Source organism: Siphateles boraxobius, unplaced genomic scaffold (genome assembly GCF_051911475.1).
Source record: "Siphateles boraxobius isolate OS27281-9 unplaced genomic scaffold, OSU_SipBor_1 87, whole genome shotgun sequence".
Lineage (NCBI taxonomy): Eukaryota > Metazoa > Chordata > Actinopteri > Cypriniformes > Leuciscidae > Siphateles > Siphateles boraxobius.
This window is the reverse complement of record NW_027509216.1, coordinates 1,793,459-1,816,621: the sequence shown is the minus strand read 5'-3', so window position 1 is coordinate 1,816,621 and position 23,163 is coordinate 1,793,459. Positions and strand designations below refer to the sequence as shown.

The 23,163-nt window shown below is 42.1% G+C and overlaps 15 non-coding genes across 15 annotated transcripts; 12 read left to right on the top strand and 3 right to left on the bottom strand.

The window, feature by feature from the left end:
* The first annotated feature begins 2,675 nt into the window (after positions 1-2,675).
* On the top strand, positions 2,676-2,748 carry trnar-acg (transfer RNA arginine (anticodon ACG)). Its single transcript has one exon. It is a non-coding gene; the product is annotated as a tRNA-Arg (tRNA).
* A 401-nt stretch (positions 2,749-3,149) lies between these two features.
* trnae-uuc (transfer RNA glutamic acid (anticodon UUC)) lies at positions 3,150-3,221 on the top strand. Its single transcript has one exon. It is a non-coding gene; the product is annotated as a tRNA-Glu (tRNA).
* Positions 3,222-3,340: 119 nt separating this feature from the next.
* Positions 3,341-3,427, top strand: trnay-gua (transfer RNA tyrosine (anticodon GUA)). Its single transcript is given in 2 exon segments — positions 3,341-3,377; positions 3,392-3,427. It is a non-coding gene; the product is annotated as a tRNA-Tyr (tRNA).
* Positions 3,428-3,542: 115 nt separating this feature from the next.
* Positions 3,543-3,614, bottom strand: trnae-cuc (transfer RNA glutamic acid (anticodon CUC)). Its single transcript has one exon. It is a non-coding gene; the product is annotated as a tRNA-Glu (tRNA).
* Positions 3,615-10,109: 6,495 nt separating this feature from the next.
* trnar-acg (transfer RNA arginine (anticodon ACG)) lies at positions 10,110-10,182 on the top strand. The gene has a single exon. It is a non-coding gene; the product is annotated as a tRNA-Arg (tRNA).
* Positions 10,183-10,583: 401 nt separating this feature from the next.
* Positions 10,584-10,655, top strand: trnae-uuc (transfer RNA glutamic acid (anticodon UUC)). Its single transcript has one exon. It is a non-coding gene; the product is annotated as a tRNA-Glu (tRNA).
* Positions 10,656-10,774: 119 nt separating this feature from the next.
* trnay-gua (transfer RNA tyrosine (anticodon GUA)) lies at positions 10,775-10,861 on the top strand. Its single transcript is given in 2 exon segments — positions 10,775-10,811; positions 10,826-10,861. It is a non-coding gene; the product is annotated as a tRNA-Tyr (tRNA).
* A 115-nt stretch (positions 10,862-10,976) lies between these two features.
* trnae-cuc (transfer RNA glutamic acid (anticodon CUC)) lies at positions 10,977-11,048 on the bottom strand. The gene has a single exon. It is a non-coding gene; the product is annotated as a tRNA-Glu (tRNA).
* Positions 11,049-13,867: 2,819 nt separating this feature from the next.
* trnar-acg (transfer RNA arginine (anticodon ACG)) lies at positions 13,868-13,940 on the top strand. Its single transcript has one exon. It is a non-coding gene; the product is annotated as a tRNA-Arg (tRNA).
* A 376-nt stretch (positions 13,941-14,316) lies between these two features.
* trnae-uuc (transfer RNA glutamic acid (anticodon UUC)) lies at positions 14,317-14,388 on the top strand. Its single transcript has one exon. It is a non-coding gene; the product is annotated as a tRNA-Glu (tRNA).
* Positions 14,389-14,507: 119 nt separating this feature from the next.
* Positions 14,508-14,594, top strand: trnay-gua (transfer RNA tyrosine (anticodon GUA)). The gene is given in 2 exon segments: positions 14,508-14,544; positions 14,559-14,594. It is a non-coding gene; the product is annotated as a tRNA-Tyr (tRNA).
* A 1,204-nt stretch (positions 14,595-15,798) lies between these two features.
* trnar-acg (transfer RNA arginine (anticodon ACG)) lies at positions 15,799-15,871 on the top strand. Its single transcript has one exon. It is a non-coding gene; the product is annotated as a tRNA-Arg (tRNA).
* A 401-nt stretch (positions 15,872-16,272) lies between these two features.
* On the top strand, positions 16,273-16,344 carry trnae-uuc (transfer RNA glutamic acid (anticodon UUC)). The gene has a single exon. It is a non-coding gene; the product is annotated as a tRNA-Glu (tRNA).
* A 119-nt stretch (positions 16,345-16,463) lies between these two features.
* On the top strand, positions 16,464-16,550 carry trnay-gua (transfer RNA tyrosine (anticodon GUA)). The gene is given in 2 exon segments: positions 16,464-16,500; positions 16,515-16,550. It is a non-coding gene; the product is annotated as a tRNA-Tyr (tRNA).
* Positions 16,551-16,665: 115 nt separating this feature from the next.
* trnae-cuc (transfer RNA glutamic acid (anticodon CUC)) lies at positions 16,666-16,737 on the bottom strand. Its single transcript has one exon. It is a non-coding gene; the product is annotated as a tRNA-Glu (tRNA).
* Between the last annotated feature and the right edge of the window lie 6,426 nt (positions 16,738-23,163).

The following is a 23,163-nucleotide window of genomic DNA, read 5'->3' as shown; positions in this document are numbered from 1 at the left end:
AACCCTATTTTTGTTAGTATCCCTAACTGCCTGATTCACTAAATTCGGGGATCCCCTATCTGAGATGGAAGAGATTGAGCAGGTTTACGGTGCCACTGGACCTCCCGTCCAGGGACGTACTCTGCTGGGGTGGTGCTACACCATTATTGCCAGCTGGGCCCCCACAGAGCACGCTTCGCTTGCGCTGTCTGCTGCCGTTACCCTTAACGACGCTTTCAGCGACTTCTTATCCTCTCAGCAGTAGGCCTACAACTTACTCCTTCACTCGCCTCATCGGAGTGAAGGCTACTTACTCCTTCACTCGCCTCATCGGAGTGAAGGCTCTCCCGCTCTCCTTCAAAATCTCTTCCAGTCAGACAGCCCTAACAATTAATAAAAGCTTACTACCTTGTGTGTTGATTTGCCAGAGATGTCACCACGGAATGATTGCCCGCCGCATCCTCCACCAAACTGTAAGGGGTGTACAGTTAAAGACCCAGAACCAGATATGAAGAATGAAGACCCAGAGTCAGAATTATAAAAAATTAAAGAAAATATTTACTGAAGATAGTTTGCAGTTTCATCAGCAGAAGTCAGCTTCAATACTCGCACAGGAGTTCGTAGGCCGCCCCGCTTACAGTTACAAAGATCACAGCAGTTATACGATTTCCAAGGTCTAAGCTACGTCATTGCTTACAGGATGAATGATTCTCATTGGCTATGAAATAGATAAACACAGTAATTTTCCACACATATACAGATAGACTGAAGCATATCTCCATCGATTATGCAGCTGAAGTAAGGCACGTCATGACCTTCCAGGTCGCAGATTTGGGTTGCTGGGCGCCAGTATGTCCAGAACAACAACTCAGTCAATCTCCAATAATGCCAGTGGTTCCTTAACCTGTAACCAAGAAGACTAACACACACACCGACACACAGCTTTTCCAAGGTTGAATTTGGCCAGGCTCTCACTATAAATAGGAGAGTCCTCTCAAAACATAAAGATAATGCGTTCTTTCTCTGAAGGATAGCTTAACTTTAGTCTAACTGGAAAGAAAGGCTTTAACGAAGAAATGGCCCCTTAAACTATTGGCTTCAATGACCCCTATATGTTTTAACACATTGAAGACCTTTCTCAAACACAAAACAAGTCCCTATTTCATTTCTGGAAGCTGTGTTAAATAAGCAAGCACTGCATTCAGATATCAAATACAGACATTAAAGAATACATGAAAAGAACATTTCAGTAATCACAATGGTAACTTATATAAATAAAGCAAAATCTCCAGAGAAGTCATTCAACTCATTTGATATTTAGAAGGAAACATATTGATTAATACCTTAATTATAATCAATCATTACATATACATTGAAGCAGCAGTGGATTCCAATCCACCCCCTTCACAGTAAAACATGATCCACTAAGTCAAACGCTTTTGTCAAATCAAAAAATAAGGCCGCACAATATTGTCTATTATCGAGAGCAGTAATTAAATCATTAGTGACTAATGTAGTAGCTGTTATCGTACTATGGCCCGCTCTAAATCCTGACTGAAATGCGTTGTAAATATCATGGCTAAGTAGATATTCTTTCATTTGATCATTTATAATAGATTCAAAAACTTTTGCTTAAACCCGTAATTTAGAAACCGGACGATAATTATTCAAATCGGAAGGATCGCCTCCTTTTAATAAAGGCATAACCATAGCCGATTTCCAAGATGGCGGAATTACATTAGTGGATAGACTCAAATTAAAAATCGATGCAATAGGTTCGGCAATAATATCTGCTGACAATTTTTAAAAAAAATTGGTTCAATTTGGTCAGACCCACCTGATTTCTTACAGTCTAAATTTCGGAGTAGTTTACGAACTTGGGACGGCAATACAGGGGCAAAAGAAAATAAATCTGATTCACTATTAGTCAACTCATCAGTTCTCTGTTCATCAAGGACCAAGGAATTGTCTGATTTATCAAACCAGCTGAAATAAAATTACTATTAAACGTATTAACAATATCAGCCTTGTCTGTAATCAATCTTTGATTCAATTTTAAAACTTTTGGAAGATTAGTGGATGTATTTGATCCTATAAAAGATTTCGTTAATTTCAAAAATTTAGAAGGACAATTCATGTTATCATTAATCAGGTTTAAATAATACTGACTCTTCGAACTTTATATTAATTTTGTACACTTATTTCGTAATAATCTATATTGAGACCAGTCCTCCTCACCATTTGTTTTCTTTGCTTTAGACCAAGCCACGTTTCTTTGCTTAATAAGATTAGAGACGGATTGATTGAACCAAATATTATTTCTACCTCTCACCCGAAATCTACGTAAAGGAGCATGTTTATCACAAATTTCTAGAAAGATAGATTTGAAATAATCCCAAGCATCAACCACATCAGGTATAATTGAAACCAACTGTAAATCCCTATTATATACATCATGCAAAAAAGCCTGAACATTAAAATTTTTAAATTGACGTTTAAGATTTGAATTGAGAATTGAGATCCCCAACATGTGAGGCCTCCATCTTGAAGGTTTTTGTAGCAGGCCCCTCATCTGACCCCTTCCTGATGTTGGCTCCAGGTCTGTTAATAGCATGAGAAAAAGTAGATGTCATCACAGGCCTCTGCCCAGTTGAAAACCAAAAGGTGCCGTGTAAGCTCACGGACACCTGATCAGTGGGCCAGTGGTGCAATGGATAACGCGTCTGACTACGGATCAGAAGATTCTAGGTTCGACTCCTGGCTGGCTCGCTCTGCCTCGTTTACTATGCTGTCAGCCGTTAGCCGTTTTATTAACCCATAGTTTTTGTTATTATTATTATTGGATTGGTTGAGAAATATTAAAAATTGACAGTCCAACAATAGGCTGCTTTGTCAGTAGGATAACGGTTACCATACAATACTATGCGTCTTTTAAAATGCATTGCATGAGTACTGTCACAAGGACATTGCTTTACGACCAGTTTGTAGTGTCTATTATACCATCGCAAGAATGGGAGGAAACTGAGCCCCTCATGAGGCAAATGAGAGCTCCCTCTGTTGAGCCTGATGAAATTGAATTCAGTAAACAATCCCTTCGGATCATTCCCATGTCCTTAAAGGGGACGGTCACACACTAAAAGTAAAAGGGTCTGCTCCAGGCAGAAGGAAGATCCCATATGGTCTAGCGGTCAGGATTCCTGGTTTTCACCCAGGCGGCCCGGGTTCGACTCCCGGTATGGGAAGATCGTGTTGTCTTTGCATCACTTAATCGAAACAACCAGCATGTATGTCTGTAGCAGTTTTAGCCAGTGGCGGAGATTCAGCAACCTGATATGTTGAGGTTCTGTCCCCAATCAGTGTGCCTTCGATAGCTCAGCTGGAAGAGCGGAGGACTGTAGGTGGCAAGTTGGCAAACCTTAGGTCGCTGGTTCAACTCCGGCTCGAAGGAGTTCTTTTTCACACATAAACTTTTCCTTGGCCCTGCTTCTCGACGAGGGCGTCAGCGCTTGAGTTCGTAGTTCGCCATTTTACAATCACGGCCGCCGGTGGTGGGAAAAAACTCATTCCCTGACCGGGAATCGAACCCAGGCCGCAGCGGTGAGAGCGCCGAATCCTAACCAATAGACCACCAGGGAAAGTCTGCTGACGACTTGCCCTCAAGCCTGGCTGTGGCCTTTACCAGATTTTGCAGCAAGACCACTAATACTTGTATTTTACTCCAGGAGAGGAGACGTCACCGACCCTGGCAAACTGACAAACTGTCACAGACTCTGTAGGAATATCCTAACAACACCACAACTTGCCATGAAAACAAAAACAATAAGATCGCCAACATGTGAGGCCTGCATCTCGAAGGTTTTTAAAGCAGTTTTTTGCAGACGTCTGTGGCCCTGGATCCCAGTTCTTCCACTGAGAAACTGTCACAGGCTCTGTAGTGATATCCTAACAACACCACAACTTAACATTTATTTTATTTTATTTCCTTTATTTTTCCATGAAGGTCCCATTGAGATTAAAAGAAATCTCTTCCTCCAGGGAGTCCTGGCCAAGATGGCCACACTACAAATCACACAAAAACACATATAAAACATTCCAGAAAGTCAGGGCACAACATTCATCATAAATCAAGTAAAACAACAGCATGATTCAATCATTGTATGCTGCAGTAAATTTTTTAATACATTCAAAGGAGGAATTGTTTCAGGAGGGACAGTAGCTTGAAATTCATTCCACAGCCATGGAGCATAGTAGGAGAAAGATGATTTACCATGCTCTGAATGTACCCTAGGTACTACTAATTTAATCCCATTAGATGATCTAGTGCTATAGTTCTTTCTATATAAACATAGAAGACTAGTAATGTAATTTGGAAGTCTACCCATCAATGTCTTTACAATAAATTCTAACATATGGGATTTCCTTCTTTGATATAAAGAGGACCAACCCAAAAACGATTTCCATTACACGAGAGTAGATGTTAAAACTTCATGCTGATTTGTACTCGGCTTTCGCCAAGATAATCACCAACTAAGACGTAGCTTTACAGTAACCTATGCTTCTCCATCCATTTACGCTTCTTTCCATCTAGTGACGTGAATCTTCTGTCTGGTGTTAATACAGTGTATTGCGCGTCAGCACACACAACGGCTGCAACCACAGTGCGGTCCCCCATAACAACCCTCTGGATTGAGCGGAGTAGGGAACATCTCTAGGGTCTTCAAGTGGGCACCTTCCGTCCTCAGTGTTTCGTCGACTAGCCCACGACACCTCAAGAGGGCTCGACAGTGACTCTGGCGTCCCAGAGTCACCCCCCTCCGTCCCCCACTCAACTCAGCCCAGCTTACTGACCTCTACTTCCCTCTTGCTGCTGAGACCTAACCACAATCTCACAATCTCTCCGCAACCCAACCATACGCGCCAACCCGTTTGACTAAGGCTGTCGAGCCCCACTGGTGCGTTAATATGCAGTTTCAGTGGCAACGGTTCCGTATGGCATACCACCTACCACAAAACACAATATCTGCCCAACCACCCGTCATTCACGCAATATACACAGGAACGTAATGACTGTAAATACTATACAACCTATACAAATAAACCAACAGTTGCTGCTGAGACCTAACCACAATCTCACCGCAACCCAACCATACGCGCCAACCCGTTTGACTAAGGCTGTCGAGCCCCACTGGTGCGTTAATATGCAGTTTCAGTGGCAACGGTTCCGTATGGCATACCACCTACCACAAAACACAATATCTGCCCAACCACCCGTCATTCACGCAATATATACAGGAACGTAATGACTGTAAATACTATACAACCTATACAAATAAACCAACAGTTGCTGCTGAGACCTAACCACAATCTCACAATCTCTCCGCAACCCAACCATACGCGCCAACCCGTTTGACTAAGGCTGTCGAGCCCCACTGGTGCGTTAATATGCAGTTTCAGTGGCAACGGTTCCGTATGGCATACCACGTACCGCAAAACACAATATCTACCCAACCACCCGTCATTCACGCAATATACACAGGAACGTAATGACTGTAAATACTATACAACCTATACAAATAAACCAACAGACCTTTCAAGTTTTCAAGAATTCTACGAAACCGTAGCATGGCGGCCTGTACACAGCCAGCTAGAATCTTTCCGTCTCAACCACAGCCAGTTGCTGCTCCTTTCTGCTGCTTCAGATAAGTTCTTTACTGTACGACGCAACTCTTGGCCACTGAATCCGACGTCTCTGAGGAACCGGGTTGTAGAGTGTGCCACAAAACCACGACAACCCACTTCCACTGGATAAACCTGGACTCTCCATCCTCGCTGTTCTGCTTCAGTGGCCAGATGAGCATACCGCAGTTTCTTCCTCTCATATGCCTCATCTACCGCATCCTCCCATGGCACTGTTAACTCTATCAGTTGAACAATGCGTGCTGATCCAGACCACAAAACAATATCTGGCCGTAGGTTAGTGGTGGCAATCTCAGGTGGAAAAATAAGCCGTTGATCAAGATCAACCAGCATCTTCCAGTCCCTAGCAGCTTCCAGTTGTCCTGGGCGAGAATTGGTGTTAGCACCTTTTCTTGGTGGTTGCTCGCCTGGGCGGAGGAATATTGTCTTCTGCGTGTAATGTTTTGCTAGAACAGGCGGCAATTTATTGGTCATACTACGCTTGCCTTCCAATGCTAAAGCCAAACATCGCAATACTTGGTCATGGCGCCAAGTAAACCGACCCTGGCTAAGAGCCACCTTACATCCTGTCAAAATGTGCCTTAATGTGGCAGGTGATGAACACAAAGGACAAGATGGATCCTCTCCTACCCAGAGGTTTAGGTTCTGCGGTGATGGGAGAACATCATATGTTGACCTAATAAGGAAACTGATCCTACTCTCTTCCATTGACCAAAGGTCTTGCCAGCCCATTTTGCGTTGTTCCACACTCTCCCATCTCATCCACTCTCCCTGCTTGGCCTGGGAAATGGCCTTTATACATCTCATCCTCTCCTCCTGCTTTCGCACCTCGTTGACTACCAGCTTCCTCCTTTGGGCTGGGCCTGCCTTGTGCCATTTAGGAGGAGCTAAACTGAGCCCAAAATCCCCTCTTCCATGCTGCACCTGTCCCACGATATCCCCAATTTGAAGGTCAGCCTTTGCCTCTACTACAGATTTCTTTGCTGACCACTTTCTACCAGTTTTTACCACAGGGGCTGTCTCCCTTACACATTTGTCACGTGACTCTGCTAAAGTCATTTCCAGTCTGACCTTGGCACACTTAAACTCCTCGGTTAAAGCAGAGACTGGCAGCTGCAATACTCCTTTACTATAAAGTCCCACTCTGCTGAGGCAGCGTGGAACTCCCAACCATTTCCTGATGTATGAACTTATTAACGCTTCCAGCTTATCCACTGTTGTCAAAGAAACCTCATACACAGTCAGTGGCCACAGCAACCTTGGCAGTAGACCAAACTGAAAGCACCAGAGTTTCAGTTTGCCTGGTAGAGCACAGCTGTCTATGCTCTTCAACCCTTCCACTGCTTGTCGTCTAACTTCTCCCACTCGAACTGTGTCCTTTAGATCCCCATCGTACCATCTCCCTAGACTCTTCACTGGCTTCTGAGAAACTGTTGGTATTGCCTCACCATTAATGAAGAATGTTTTATCTACTACCTTGCCTTTAATTATGGAGATGCTCCTTGATTTAGAGGGCTTAAATTGCATTCGTGCCCATTCAATATTATCTGTTAACTTCCCCAATAACCGATTAGTGCAGGCTACCGTTGTAGTCATGGTTGTCATGTCATCCATGTATGCTCTGATTGGTGGTAGTCGCATCCCAGAAGCCAAGCGCTCTCCTCCTACTACCCATTTTGATGCCCTAATGATTACTTCCATTGCCATGGTAAAAGCCAGTGGAGAAATGGTGCATCCTGCCATTATTCCAACCTCTAAGCATTGCCATGTAGTGCTGAATTCTGGAGTTGAGAAACTAAATTGCAAATCTCCAAAATAGGCTTTCACTAAATTTGTTATCGACATCGGTACCCTGAAAAAATCAAATGATGCCCAAAGAAGCTCATGTGGCACTGAACCATATGCATTAGCCAAATCCAGGAATGTCACGTGGAGCTCCTTCCTCTCCTTTTTAGCTGATTGAATTCGTTGCCAGATAACACTGATGTGTTCTAAGCATCCTGAGAATCCTGGAATGCCCGCTTTTTGAACTGAAGTGTCAATGAAGCCATTCTTTAATAGGTAGGTTGACAATCTCTGAGCAATAATGCTGAAGAAAATCTTTCCTTCGACGTTTAATAGTGAAATAGGGCGAAACTGACTGATGCTTGTAGCATCTTTTTCTTTGGGTATAAAGACTCCCCCTGCTCTGCGCCATGCTCTAGGTACAACCTGCTTTTACCAAGCCACTTTTATCAATTTCCACAGAATTCGTAGAACTCCTGAAGCACTCTTGTACACTCTGTACGGAACTCCATTAGGCCCTGGAGATGATGAAGCCCTTGCCTTTCTCACAACCTGCTCTATCTCTTTCCACTTAGGTGCACAGACCTCCATTTGGTATTCTGGTGGATTGACAGGTGGGATGTCAATCTGCAATAGTTGTGCAGCAAACAATGATGAGTACGTGAACAAGAATTTGTTATAAAACGCAGTGCAGCATGATAAACGCCATCCAGCCTTTTCAATAAATATGTAGACGCATGCATGTAAACAACATCACCATAGTCTAAAATAGGTAAAATAGTACTCTGTATTATTCTCTTTCTAGCTATAAAGGAAAAACATTTTTTTTTCCCGAAAAAGAAAACCCAGTCTTGGTTTAAGCATTTTCACCAAGTAATTAATGTGAACATCAAAGGCTAACTTCTCATCGAGCCATATTCCTAAACATTTATAAGTTGGTACTCTTTCTATATGTAAACCCTCAATAGTCAGAATAGGCATAACAGTAGACATAGAACGGCTACGTGTAAAAAGAATATACTTCGTTTTATTTACATTTAAAACTAATTTTAGTTTCAACAAAGTAAGCTGAAAAGTATAAAAAGAATCCTTAAGAATTTCAATAGCCTGAGACACAGAGGATGCAGTGGAGTAAATAATTGTATCGTCAGCATAAAAATGTAGCTTTGCGGATTGTATTCCCTGCCCCAATTCATTAATAAAAATAGAAAAAAGAAGTGGTGCCAATAAAGAACCTTGCGGGACACCCTTCCTGACTATTACCATGGATGAGGTGTAATTATCTACAGCAACACATTGAGTTCTATCCGATAAATAATTTTTAAACCAACTCACAGCCGAATTATCGAGGCCAACACTTTTAAGCCTCCGTAACAGTAAAACATGATCCACTAAGTCAAACGCTTTTGTCAAATCAAAAAATAAGGCGGCACAATGTTGTCTATTATCGAGAGCAGTAATTAAATCATGTAGTAGCTGTTATCGTACTATGGCCCGCTCTAAATCCTGACTGAAATGCGTTGTACATATCATGACTAAGTAGATATTCTTTCATTTGATCATTTATAATAGATTCAAAAACTTTTGCTAAAACCGGTAATTTAGAAATCGGACGATAATTATTCAAATCGGAAGGATCGCCTCCTTTTAATAAAGGCATAACCATAGCCGATTTCCAAGATGGCGGAATTACATTAGTGGATAGACTCAAATTAAAAATCGATGCAATAGGTTCGGCAATAATATCTGCTGACAATTTTTAAAAAATTGGTTCAATTTGGTCAGACCCACCTGATTTCTTACAGTCTAAATTTCGGAGTAGTTTACGAACTTGGGACGGCAATACAGGGGCAAAAGAAAATAAATCTGATTCACTATTAGTCAACTCATCAGTTCTCTGTTCATCAAGGACCAAGGAATTGTCTGTTATCAAACCAGCTGAAATAAAATGACTATTAAACGTATTAACAATATCAGCCTTGTCTGTAATCAATCTTTGATTCAATTTTAAAACTTTTGGAAGATTAGTGGATGTATTTGATCCTATAAAAGATTTCGTTAATTTCCAAAATTTAGAAGGACAATTCATGTTATCATTAATCAGGTTTAAATAATACTGACTCTTCGAACTTTATATTAATTTTGTACACTTATTTTGTAATAATCTATATTGAGACCAGTCCTCCTCACCATTTGTTTTCTTTGCTTTAGACCAAGCCACGTTTCTTTGCTTAATAAGATTAGAGACGGATTGATTGAACCAAATATTATTTCTACCTCTCACCCGAAATCTACGTAAAGGAGCATGTTTATCACAAATTTCTAGAAAGATAGATTTGAAATAATCCCAAGCATCAACCACATCAGGTATAATTGAAACCAACTGTAAATCCCTATTATATACATCATGCAAAAAAGGCTGTACATTAAAATTTTTAAATTGACGTTTAAGATTTGAATTGAGAATTGAGATCCCCAACATGTGAGGCCTCCATCTTGAAGGTTTTTGTAGCAGGCCCCTCATCTGACCCCTTCCTGATGTTGGGTCCAGGTTTGTTAATAGCATGAGAAAAAGTAGATGTCATCACAGGCCTCTGCCCAGTCGAACACCAACAGGTGGCGTGTAAGCTCACGGACACCTGATCAGTGGGCCAGTGGCGCAATGGATAACGCGTCTGACTACGGATCAGAAGATTCTAGGTTCGACTCCTGGCTGGCTCGCTCTGCCTCTTATACTATGCTGTCAGCACTTAGCCGTTTTCTTATCCCATAGTTTTTGTTATTATTATTATTGGATTGGTTGAGAAATATTAAAAATTGACAGTCCAACAATAGGCTGCTTTGTCAGTAGGATAACGGTTACCATACAATACTATGTGTCTTTTAAAATGCATTGCATGAGTACTGTCACAAGGACCTTGCTTTACGACCAGTTTGTAGTGTCTATTATACCATCGCAAGAATGGGAGGAAACTGAACCCCTCGTGAGGCAAATGAGAGCTCCCTCTGTTGAGCCTGATGAAATTGAATTCAGTAAACAATCCCTTCGGATCATTCCCATGTTCTTAAAGGGGTCGGTCACACACTAAAATTAAAAGGGTCTGCTCCAGGCAGAAGGAAGATCCCATATGGTCTAGCGGTCAGGATTCCTGGTTTTCACCCAGGCGGCCCGGGTTCGACTCCCGGTATGGGAAGATCGGGTTGTCTTTGCATCACTTAATCGAAACAACCAGCATGTATGTCTGTAGCAGTTTTAGCCAGTGGCGGAGATTCAGCAACCTGATATGTTGAGGTTCTGTCTCCAATCAGTGTGCCTTCGATAGCTCAGCTGGAAGAGCGGAGGACTGTAGGTGGCAAGTTGGCAATCCTTAGGTCGCTGGTTCAACTCTGGCTCGAAGGAGTTCTTTTTCACACATAAACTTTTCCTTGGCCCTGCTTCTCGACGAGGGTGTCAGCGCTTGAGTTCGTAGTTCGCCATTTTACAATCACGGCCGCCGGTGGTGGGCAAAAACTCATTCCCTGACCGGGAATCGAACCCGGGCCGCGGCGGTGAGAGCGCCGAATCCTAACCACTAGACCACCAGGGAAAGTCTGTTGACGACTTGCCCTCAAGCCTGACTGTGGCCTTTACCCGATTTTGCAGCAAGACCACTAATACTTGTATTTTACTCCAGGAGAGGAGACATCACCGACCCTGGCAAACTGACAAACTGTCACAGACTCTGTAGGAATATCCTAACAACACCACAACTTGCCATGAAAACAAAAACAATAAGATCGCCAACCTGCATCTCGAAGGTTTTTAAAGCAGTTTTTTGCAGACGTCTGTGGCCCTGGATCCCAGTTCTTCCACCGAGAAACTGTCACAGGCTCTGTAGTAATGTCCTAACAACACCACAACTTAACATTTATTTTATTTTATTTCCTTTATTTTTCCAGGAAGGTCCCATTGAGATTAAAAGAAATCCCTTCCTCCAGGGAGTCCTGGCCAAGATGGCCACACTACAAATCACACACAAACACATATAAAACATTCCAGAAAGTCAGGGCACAACATTCATCATAAATCAAGTAAAACAACAGCATGATTCAATCATTGTATGCTGCAGTAAATTTTTTAATACATTCAAAGGAGGAATTGTTTCAGGAGGGACAGTAGCTTGAAATTCATTCCACAGCCATGGAGCATAGTAGGAGAAAGATGATTTACCATGCTCTGAATGTACCCTAGGTACTACTAATTTAATCCCATTAGATGATCTAGTGCTATAGTTCTTTCTACATAAACATAGAAGACTAGTAATGTAATTTGGAAGTCTACCCATCAATGTCTTTACAATAAATTCTAACATATGGGATTTCCTTCTTTGATATAAAGAGGACCAACCCAAATAGTTGTGCAGCAAACAATGATGAGTACGTGAACAAGAATTTGTTATAAAACGCAGTGCAGCATGATAAACGCCATCCAGCCTTTTCAATAAATATGTAGACGCATGCATGTAAACAACATCACCATAGTCAAAAATAGGTAAAATAGTACTCTGTATTATTCTCTTTCTAGCTATAAAGGAAAAACATTTTTTTTTCCCGAAAAAGAAAACCCAGTCTTGGTTTAAGCCTTTTCACCAAGTAATTAATGTGAACATCAAAGGCTAACTTCTCATCGAGCCATAATCCTACATATTTATAAGTTGGTACTCTTTCTATATGTAAACCCTCAATAGTCAGAATAGGCATAACAGTAGACATAGAACGGCTACGTGTAAAAAGAATATACTTCGTTTTATTTACATTTAAAACTAATTTTAGTTTCAACAAAGTAAGCTGAAAAGTATAAAAAGAATCCTTAAGAATTTCAATAGCCTGAGACACAGAGGATGCAGTGGAGTAAATAATTGTATCGTCAGCATAAAAATGTAGCTTTGCGGATTGTATTCTCTGCCCCAATTCATTAATAAAAATAGAAAAAAGAAATGGTGCCAATAAAGAACCTTGCGGGACACCCTTCCTGACTATTACCATGGATGAGGTGTAATTATCTACAGCAACACATTGAGTTCTATCCGATAAATAATTTTTAAACCAACTCACAGCCGAATTATCGAGGCCAACCCTTTTAAGCCTCCGTAACAGTAAAACATGATCCACTAAGTCAAACGCTTTTGTCAAATAAAAAAATAAGGCCGCACAATGTTGTCTATTATCGAGAGCAGTAATTAAATCATGTAGTAGCTGTTATCGTACTATGGCCCGCTCTAAATCTTGACTGAAATGCGTTGTAAATATCATGACTAAGTAGATATTCTTTCATTTGATCATTTATAATAGATTCAAAAACTTTTGCTAAAACCGGTAATTTAGAAATCGGACGATAATTATTCAAATCGGAAGGATCGCCTCCTTTTAATAAAGGCATAACCATAGCCGATTTCCAAGATGGTGGAATTACATTAGTGGATAGACTCAAATTAAAAATCGATGCAATAGGTTCAGCAATAATATCTGCTGACAATTTTTAAAAAATTGGTTCAATTTGGTCAGACCCACCTGATTTCTTACAGTCTAAATTTCGGAGTAGTTTACGAACTTGGGACGGCAATACAGGGGCAAAAGAAAATAAATCTGATTCACTATTAGTCAACTCATCAGTTCTCTGTTCATCAAGGACCAAGGAATTGTCTGTTATCAAACCAGCTGAAATAAAATTACTATTAAACGTATTAACAATATCAGCCTTGTCTGTAATCAATCTTTGATTCAATTTTAAAACTTTTGGAAGATTAGTGGATGTATTTGATCCTATAAAAGATTTCGTTAATTTCCAAAATTTAGAAGGACAATTCATGTTATCATTAATCAGGTTTAAATAATTCTGACTCTTCGAACTTTATATTAATTTTGTACACTTATTTCGTAATAATCTATATTGAGACCAGTCCTCCTCACCATTTGTTTTCTTTGCTTTAGACCAAGCCACGTTTCTTTGCTTAATAAGATTAGAGACGGATTGATTGAACCAAATATTATTTCTACCTCTCACCCGAAATCTACGTAAAGGAGCATGTTTATCACAAATTTCTAGAAAGATAGATTTGAAATAATCCCAAGCATCAACCACATCAGGTATAATTGAAACCAACTGTAAATCCCTATTATATACATCATGCAAAAAAGCCTGTACATTAAAATTTTTAAATTGACGTTTAAGATTTGAATTGAGAATTGAGATCCCCAAATGTGAGGCCTCCATCTTGAAGGTTTTTGTAGCAGGCCCCTCATCTGACCCCTTCCTGATGTTGGGTCCAGGTCTGTTAATAGCATGAGAAAAAGTAGATGTCATCACAGGCCTCTGCCCAGTCGAACACCAACACGTGCCGTGTAAGCTCACGGACACCTGATCAGTGGGCCAGTGGCGCAATGGATAACGCGTCTGACTACGGATCAGAAGATTCTAGGTTCGACTCCTGGCTGGCTCGCTCTGCCTCTTATACTATGCTGTCAGCCCTTAGCCGTTTTCTTATCCCATAGTTTTTGTTATTATTATTATGGATTGGTTGAGAAATATTAAAAATTGACAGTCCAACAATAGGCTGCTTTGTCAGTAGGATAACGGTTACCATACAATACTATGCGTCTTTTAAAATGCATTGCATGAGTACTGTCACAAGGACCTTGCTTTACGACCAGTTTGTAGTGTCTATTATACCATCGCAAGAATGGGAGGAAACTGAACCCCTCGTGAGGCAAATGAGAGCTCCCTCTGTTGAGCCTGATGAAATTGAATTCAGTAAACAATCCCTTCGGATCATTCCCATGTTCTTAAAGGGGTCGGTCATCCCATATGAAGGAAGATCCCATATGGTCTAGCGGTCAGGATTCCTGGTTTTCACCCAGGCGGCCCGGGTTCGACTCCCGGTATGGGAAGATCGGGTTGTCTTTGCATCACTTAATCGAAACAACCAGCATGTATGTCTGTAGCAGTTTTAGCCAGTGGCGGAGATTCAGCCACCTGATATGTTGAGGTTCTGTCCCCAATCAGTGTGCCTTCGATAGCTCAGCTGGAAGAGCGGAGGACTGTAGGTGGCAAGTTGGCAATCCTTAGGTCGCTGGTTCAACTCCGGCTCGAAGGAGTTCTTTTTCACACATAAACTTTTCCTTGGCCCTGCTTCTCGACGAGGGCGTCAGCGCTTGAGTTAGTAGTTCGCCATTTTACAATCACGGCCGCCGGTGGTGGGCAAAAACTAAATAAATAACTAAATACAAAAAAAAAGATAAATAACCGGTAATTTAGAAATCGGACGATAATTATTCAAATCGGAAGGATCGCCTCCTTTTAATAAAGGCATAACCATAGCCGATTTCCAAGATGGCGGAATTACATTAGTGGATAGACTCAAATTAAAAATCGATGCAATAGGTTCGGCAATAATATCTGCTGACAATTTTTAAAAAATTGGTTCAATTTGGTCAGACCCACCTGATTTCTTACAGTCTAAATTTCGGAGTAGTTTACGAACTTGGGACGGCAATACAGGGGCAAAAGAAAATAAATCTGATTCACTATTAGTCAACTCATCAGTTCTCTGTTCATCAAGGACCAAGGAATTGTCTGTTATCAAACCAGCTGAAATAAAATTACTATTAAACGTATTAACAATATCAGCCTTGTCTGTAATCAATCTTTGATTCAATTTTAAAACTTTTGGAAGATTAGTGGATGTATTTGATCCTATAAAAGATTTCGTTAATTTCCAAAATTTAGAAGGACAATTCATGTTATCATTAATCAGGTTTAAATAATACTGACTCTTCAAACTTTATATTAATTTTGTACACTTATTTCGTAATAATCTATATTGAGACCAGTCCTCCTCACCATTTGTTTTCTTTGCTTTAGACCAAGCCACGTTTCTTTGCTTAATAAGATTAGAGACGGATTGATTGAACCAAATATTATTTCTACCTCTCACCCGAAATCTACGTAAAGGAGCATGTTTATCACAAATTTCTAGAAAGATAGATTTGAAATAATCCCAAGCATCAACCACATCAGGTATAATTGAAACCAACTGTAAATCACTATTATATACATCATGCAAAAAAGCCTGTACATTAAAATTTTTAAATTGACGTTTAAGATTTGAATTGAGAATTGAGATCCCCAACATGTGAGGCCTCCATCTTGAAGGTTTTTGTAGCAGGCCCCTCATCTGACCCCTTCCTGATGTTGGGTCCAGGTCTGTTAATAGCATGAGAAAAAGTAGATGTCATCACAGGCCTCTGCCCAGTCGAACACCAACACGTGCCGTGTAAGCTCACGGAGACCTGATCAGTGGGCCAGTGGCGCAATGGATAACGCGTCTGACTACGGATCAGAAGATTCTAGGTTCGACTCCTGGCTGGCTCGCTCTGCCTCTTATACTATGCTGTCAGCCCTTAGCCGTTTTCTTATCCCATAGTTTTTGTTATTATTATTATTGGATTGGTTGAGAAATATTAAAAATTGACAGTCCAACAATAGGCTGCTTTGTCAGTAGGATAACGGTTACCATACAATACTATGCGTCTTTTAAAATGCATTGCATGAGTACTGTCACAAGGACCTTGCTTTACGACCAGTTTGTAGTGTCTATTATACCATCGCAAGAATGGGAGGAAACTGAACCCCTCGTGAGGCAAATGAGAGCTCCCTCTGTTGAGCCTGATGAAATTGAATTCAGTAAACAATCCCTTCGGATCATTCCCATGTTCTTAAAGGGGTCGGTCACACACTAAAATTAAAAGGGTCTGCTCCAGGCATAAGGAAGATCCCATATGGTCTAGCGGTCAGGATTCCTGGTTTTCACCCAGGCGGCCCGGGTTCGACTCCCGGTATGGGAAGATCGGGTTGTCTTTGCATCACTTAATCGAAACAACCAGCATGTATGTCTGTAGCAGTTTTAGCCAGTGGCGGAGATTCAGCAACCTGATATGTTGAGGTTCTGTCCCCAATCAGTGTGCCTTCGATAGCTCAGCTGGAAGAGCGGAGGACTGTAGGTGGCAAGTTGGCAATCCTTAGGTCGCTGGTTCAACTCCGGCTCGAAGGAGTTTTTTTTCACACATAAACTTTTCCTTGGCCCTGCTTCTCGACGAGGGTGTTAGCGCTTGAGTTCGTATTTCGCCATTTTACAATCACGGCCGCCGGTGGTGGGCAAAAACTCATTCCCTGACCGGGAATCGAACCCGGGCCGCGGCGGTGAGAGTGCCAAATCCTAACCACTAGACCACCAGGGAAAGTCTGCTGACGACTTGCCCTCAAGCCTGGCTGTGGCCTTTACCCGATTTTGCAGCAAGACCACTAATACTTGTATTTTACTCCAGGAGAGGAGACGTCACCGACCCTGGCAAACTGACAAACTGTCACAGACTCTGTAGGAATATCCTAACAACACCACAACTTGCCATGAAAACAAAAACAATAAGATCGCCAACCTGCATCTCGAAGGTTTTTAAAGCAGTTTTTTGCAGACGTCTGTGGCCCTGGATCCCAGTTCTTCCACTGAGAAACTGTCACAGGCTCTGTAGTAATATCCTAACAACACCAAAACTTAACATTTATTTTATTTTATTTACTTTATTTTTTTTCAAGGAAGGTCCCATTGAGATTAAAAGAAATCTCTTCCTCCAGGGAGTCCTGGCCAAGATGGCCACACTACATATCACACACAAACACACAACACATATAAAACATTCCAGAAAGTCAGAGCACAACATTCATCATAAATCAAGTAAAACAACAGCATGATTCAATCATTGTATACTGCATTAAACTTTTAAATACATTCAAAGGAGGAATTGTTTCAGGAGGGACAGTAGCTTGAAATTCATTCCACAGCCATGGAGTATAGTAGGAGAAAGATGATTTACCATGCTCTGAATGTACCCTAGGTACTACTAATTTAATCCCATTAGATGATCTAGTGCTATAGTTCTTTCTACATAAACATATGGCGCTTTTCCACTACACAGTACCAGCTCGCCTTGGCTCGGCTCGGCTCGACTCGACTCGCCTTTGTTTGGTTTTCCACTGTGTAAAAGTTGTACCTGTACCTGCTTTCGGGTACTTTTTTTCGTACCACCTCCGGCGAGGTTCTAAGCGAGCTAAGGCGATACTAAAATGTGACGTGAAAACAATGCCGACTGCTGATTGGTCAGAGAGAATCGTCACTATTCACTGCGTCATCATTGCACGCACCAGATGGAGTATCCAGAATAACCCCGCCTTTTTTAAATAGTTTAGCCAGAGATAGTTACTAAACTTACTACTATTATTATGGCAACTCGGAAGAATACAACCGTGGTCAAACGAGGAGGTGCAGACATTCCTTTGTTTGGTTGCCGAAGAGAGGATCCAGCGAGAGCTTGTGACGTGCAAACAATGCCGACTGCTGTTTGGTCAGAGAGAATCGTCACTATTCACTGCGTCATCATTGCACGCGCCAGATGGAGTATCCAGAATAACCCCGCCTTTTTTAAATAGTTTAGCCAGAGATAGTTACTAAACTTACTACTATTATTATGGCAACTCGGAAGAATACGCCGTGGTCAAACGAGGAGGTGCAGACATTCCTTTGTTTGGTTGCCGAAGAGAGGATCCAGCGAGAGCTTGATGGGGCAACGAGGAACGAAAGGCGTCGCTATGACGACCGGGTACTATTTGTGGCGATACTTTCTGCAATGGAAAACGGAACGAAAAGCGAGCCGAGTCGAGGCGAGCCAAGGCGAGTCGAGTCGAGTCGAGCTGGTACTGGTAATGGAAAAGCGCCAATAGAAGACTAGTAATGTAATTTGGAAGTCTACCCATCAATGTCTTTACAATAAATTCTAACATATGGGATTTCCTTCTTTGATATAAAGAGGACCAACCTAAATAGTTGTGCAGCAAACAATGATGAGTACGTGAACAAGAATTTGTTATAAAACGCAGTGCAGCATGATAAACACCATCCAGCCTTTTCAATAAATATGTAGACGCATGCATGTAAACAACATCACCATAGTCTAAAATAGGTAAAATAGTACTCTGTATTATTCTCTTTCTAGCTATAAAGGAAAAACATTTTTTTTTCCCGAAAAAGAAAACCCAGTCTTGGTTTAAGCCTTTTCACCAAGTAATTAATGTGCACATCAAAGGCTAACTTCTCATCGAGCCATATTCCTAAATATTTATAAGTTGGTACTCTTTCTATATGTAAACCCTCAATAGTCAGAATAGGCATAACAGTAGACATAGAACGGCTACGTGTAAAAAGAATATACTTCGTTTTATTTACATTTAAAACTAATTTTAGTTTCAACAAAGTAAGCTGAAAAGTATAAAAAGAAACCTTAAGAATTTCAATAGCCTGAGACACACAGGATGCAGTGGAGTAAATAATTGTATCGTCAGCATAAAAATGTAGCTTTGCGGATTGTATTCCCTGCCCCAATTCATTAATAAAAATAGAAAAAAGAAGTGGTGCCAATAAAGAACCTTGTGGGACACCCTTCCTGACTATTACCATGGATGAGGTGTAATTATCTACATCAACATATTGAGTTCTATCCGATGAATAATTTTTAAACCAACTCACAGCGGAATTATCGAGGCCAACACTTTTAAGCCTCCGTAACAGTTGTAAGGGGTGTACAGTTAAAGACCCAGAACCAGATATGAAGAATGAAGACCCAGAGTCAGAATTATAAAAAATTAAAGAAAATATTTACTGAAGATAGTTTGCAGTTTCATCAGCAGAAGTCAGCTTCAATACTCGCACAGGAGTTCGTAGGCCGCCCCGCTTACAGTTACAAAGATCACAGCAGTTATACGATTTCCAAGGTCTAAGCTAAGTCATTGCTTACAGGATGAATGATTCTCATTGGCTATGAAATAGATAAACACAGTAATTTTCCACACATATACAGATAGACTGAAGCATATCTCCATCGATTATGCAGCTGAAGTAAGGCACGTCATGACCTTCCAGGTCGCAGATTTGGGTTGCTGGGCGCCAGTATGTCCAGAACAACAACTCAGTCAATCTCCAATAATGCCAGTGGTTCCTTAACCTGTAACCAAGAAGACTAACACACACACCTACACACAGCTTTTCCAAGGTTGGATTTGGCCAGGCTCTCACTATAAACAGGAGAGTCCTCTCAAAACATAAAGATAATGCGTTCTTTCTCTGAAGGATAGCTAAACTTTAGTCTAACTGGAAAGAAAGGCTTTAACGAAGAAATGGCCCCTTAAACTATTGGCTTCAATGACCCCTATATGTTTTAACACATTGAAGACCTTTCTCAAACACAAAACAAGTCCCTATTTCATTTCTGGAAGCTGTGTTAAATAAGCAAGCACTGCATTCAGATATCAAATACAGACATTAAAGAATACATGAAAAGAACATTTCAGTAATCACAATGGTAACTTATATAAATAAAGCAAAATCTCCAGAGAAGTCATTCAACTCATTTGATATTTAGAAGGAAAAATATTGATTAATACCTTAATTATAATCAATCATTACATATACATTGAAGCAGCAGTGGATTCCAATCCACCCCCTTCAGTCCCCCGTTTTAGACCAATGCGGAGTCCTAAACACCACATCTGGTCTATCCATAAAGAGGCTGCTTCAAAATGTTAGGTTTCTGACCCATGCTCCTCTGTCAGGTTAATTTTTATAAAACAAACAATATCTTTTTCCTTCAATGACTTAATATCAACAACATATCCCACATACTACAATATTGATCTCCAGAACCTTTGGACATAGCTGTCTTTACATGTCTTACACAGCTATTATTCATCTTGGCTAATTTTGTTTCATCATCAAATTAACTGATACAATACAAGTACATATTTAATCATAAATACCAGGATATATGTGTCAGGGTTACATCATCCAGATCACCATCTCCGCCCACTCGTTCCCTTTCACCCAACCAGACTTTTCCCCGTTCATTATCCCCTGAGTACTAATCACCGTCACCTGTGTCCCATCAACCATATGGACTATAAAACACTCACCTTCACTGCAGTCACTTGTCTGGTCTCGTCATTCCATGGCTCACAGACTTCCCGATCACTTACCTTCTACTTACCGTCGCTACACTCATCTTGGATCAACCCATCCGTACCAGCCATCGCCACGCCACCTGCAAGAGAGGGAAAGAAAGAGAGAGACTTAAAACCACAGCTAAGCTTCATTGAACTTTCTATGTTACTTCTTCTCACCTGTTATCTCCGACCGCAATCCTTCTGCAAAATAAACACTGATAACTTACCATCTTGTCTGATTCCTCTGTGATCCGTGACAGAAGACCAGACCACAGAAAGGAGTAATTATGCAGAATCAGTCGGATTTAGAAGAGGATTCCTCAGCGGCTAATCCTCCGGTCGCCGCGGCACTCTTTCCACCACCTCCACTTCCGCAACCTCCCGCTGCTTCGTTCACTGCCTCTGCGAGTCCCATGGCCCGGCCAGCGCCCTACTCTGGTGAGGCGGAGAACTGCAGTGGGTTTCTTCTCCAGGTATCCTTGTATATCTCCATGAATGAGCATCAGTTCCGTAGTGATACCGCCCGGGTGGCTTTCATTATCTCACTGTTATCTGGTCAAGCACTTCGATGGGCACAGTCATTGTGGGATTCAGATGCCCCGGTGGTCAAATCCTTCTCAAGTTTTAAACAGCACTTTAAAGAGGTTTTTGGGCAAACAATATCAGAACTGTCCATTCACGACCAACTCTATAACCTCCGTCAAGGAAATTCTTCAGTGAGTTCGTATACGCTTCAGTTCCGCACACTAGCCGCAGCTAGCGGCTGGAATGAAACCGCCCTGATCACCGCCTTTCGTCATGGTTTGAATTCCAACGTCCGCCAGCTGTTGGTGGTGTATGAGGACAGCATGGGGTTAGAGAATCTGATCCAGCAGACAATCCGTACAGCCCAGCGTCTCACCGCTTGTGATAGGTTTGTACCCACTGTAAGTTCTCCGCCTTCGGCGCCTTCAGTCACTCCTCCAGCACCAGTTCCAATGGAAGTAGACTCCACCCACCTTTCTACAGCTGAACGCCAGCGCAGATTTCAACATTCCCTCTGTCTATACTGTGCTTCCGACAAGCATCTCCTCAGTTCTTGCCCTGTACGACCTCCGCGACAGGCGGTAAGTGCCATTCAACTCTCCCCGAAGATTGAGCCTCTCACACGTACCAGAGTACATGTATTAACCTCCTGTGTTTGTCTCCCAGCGCAAGCCCTCATTGACTCCGGGTCTGCGGGGAACTTCATATCCACCCAGTTTCTCCAAAAGTTGAATATTCGGCGACGCCGCCTGTGCCGAGATCTTCCCGTCCAAACCATACAAGGCAAGCCATTAGGTCGTGGTCGAATTCGCCATTATACACCCACTCTAACTCTTCGTATCGGCTGTTTACACTCTGAGGAAATTTCTCTTATGGTGCTGGAGGAGTCCACAGCGGATATCATCCTGGGACGTCCCTGGTTAGTACAACATCAGCCGGTACTCCACTGGGGAACTGGAGAGGTACTCCGTTGGGGTGAAGATTGCCATAGATCCTGCCTCAGTTCCATCCAGAAGGTTCATTCTTCGTCCCGTTCCAAGTCACCCGCGGGGGAAACTAGAGTTCCTGTCTGTTCTACTTCGGTGGAAAGCCCTGAAGTCCAAGTTCAAGGCGAAATCCCAGTGGAGTACCAGGCGTTCCAGGACGTATTCAGTAAGGAACTGGCAACCAAACTACCTCCACACCGGCCATGGGACTGCGCCATCGACTTGCTACCCGGAGCCACCCTTCGCAAAGGTCGTATATATCCTCTGTCCATCCCGGAACAGAAGGCCATGGAGGAGTATGTGAAGGAAGCTTTACATCAGCAGTTTATTCGACCATCTACCTCCCCTGCCGCTTCGAGCTTCTTCTTTGTGGCCAAAAAGGACGGAGGCTTGCGGCCCTGTATCGATTACCGTCATCTTAACTCTCAGACTGTCAAATTCAGCTATCCCCTTCCTCTGGTACCTGCCGCCCTGGAACAGCTGCGTGGTGCACGCATTTTCTCCAAACTGGACCTTAGAAGTGCGTATAATCTGATCCGAATCCGGCATGGAGATGAGTGGAAAACTGCCTTTGTGACCCCCTCGGGCCACTACGAGTATCAGGTCATGCCTTTCGGACTGTCCAACGCTCCTGCCGTCTTCCAAGGTCATATGAATGAAGTCCTTCGAGAGTTCCTCAACCGTTTTGTAATCGTCTACATTGATGATATACTCATATACTCTTCTTCTATGTCTGAGCACCATCAACATGTCATCCAGGTCCTCGAGAAGCTGAGAGCACACAGGTTATATCTGAAGCTGGAGAAGTGCGAATTTCACACCTCTACCGTTCACTTCCTGGGTTATGTCATCAACCAACAGGGCATCCAAATGGAGCAGAGGAAGGTGGAAACTATCCAGAACTGGCCACAACCCTCCTCCGTAAAGGAACTGCAACGATTCCTGGGGTTCGCGAACTTCTATAGACGATTCATCCGGAACTACAGTCATATCAGTGCTCCCCTCACTTCTTCCCTCAAGGGACGGCCCAAGTCTCTGTCCCTATCTCCCTCCGCAGTACAGGCCTTCCAGCGTTTAAAGGAAACTTTCATCACTGCTCCCATCCTC